The sequence below is a fragment of the Lactuca saligna genome, chromosome 1 (assembly GCF_052625555.1).
Source record: "Lactuca saligna cultivar CGN05327 chromosome 1, ASM5262555v1, whole genome shotgun sequence".
Classification (NCBI taxonomy): Eukaryota; Viridiplantae; Streptophyta; class Magnoliopsida; order Asterales; family Asteraceae; genus Lactuca; species Lactuca saligna.
In genome coordinates, this window is record NC_136417.1 from 82,622,185 (window position 1) to 82,623,286 (window position 1,102).

The 1,102-nt window shown below is 39.3% G+C and overlaps 1 non-coding gene across 1 annotated transcript; it reads left to right on the plus strand.

Annotated features, from left to right (window-relative positions):
• Positions 1-751: 751 nt before the first annotated feature.
• Positions 752-857, plus strand: LOC145028028 (small nucleolar RNA R71). The gene has a single exon (XR_013675786.1). It is a non-coding gene; the product is annotated as a small nucleolar RNA R71 (small nucleolar RNA).
• The last annotated feature ends 245 nt before the right edge of the window (positions 858-1,102 follow it).

Consider the following 1,102-nt stretch of genomic DNA (forward strand, 5'->3'; position numbering starts at 1 on the left):
TTCACCTGGTTATCTCTCGTTTATTTGTAGTGCAAGTTGGCCCAGTTGTTTTTCAATATTCAGAATCGATGCTTGGTGATTTCTAAGCATGGTTCGTTGATCTATCATCATGGTTTGATGTTCTTTAATCATTCCTTGTTGCTCCTTTAACATGTTTCATTGTTCTTTTATCGCAGCATCGGTTTCATTGTGTCACTTTTCGGATGCAGCTGCAAATCTCGTGAGCATGTCTTCAAATCAGATTTCTTCTCTTGCATCGGTTCCTCCTTTTGATAAAAACCCTTCTCTTTTTGTTTGAACTTTTCCTCCTTAGCCTTTTTATACTCGTCATACATGAGCCATTCTCTTTTTGGTTTTCGCCAATTGTCATCAAATCGATCGCTACTTGAATAAAATACTCGAGCCTTCTTATTTCCATTCTCATCCAAGTCACAATCCCTTGTGAGGTGAGGTCCATTACAATTCTCACATCCTCCTTGAATAGCATGGATTGTTTGATCCATCTTAGTCATCCTCCTATCTAAACTGTCTAGTTTAGTCATCATGTCGCCATGCTATCGTTAACCATGTTCACTAGCCCCCTACTTCATTTTGTGGGTTGTGATATTCTCTAGAATGTTTAGAGAACTACTCAATTAATTCCTTGATCACTGGGGGTGCTTTCTTTGTGAGCAGGCCTTGCAAGTCAAGTAATAGCCTTGTTGTGACATTGACTCCATCATAAAATATGGAGACATCTTGTTGGCTATTAAGGTCATGGTGTGGGAAATTCCTCAGTAGACTTTTGTACCTTTCCCATGCCTCATAAAGGGACTCTCCGGTTTTTATTCAAAGTTGGCTATAGCTTTTTTTAACTTGGCAATTTTTGAAGGTGGGCAAAATAGGTCAATGAATTCTTCTTTCATTTTAGCCCATGTAGTGATGGATCCGGGAGGGAGTGACCTAAGCCAATATTTTGCAGCACCCTTGAATGTAACTGGAAGCATGCGATGTAGCTAGTTTTCACGAGGCGGATTTGGAACATTAAAGTAATCAGCTACATCATTAACTTCATCCAACTATTTATAAGCATCTTCGTGGTCTTTTCCGTAAAAGGGTATCT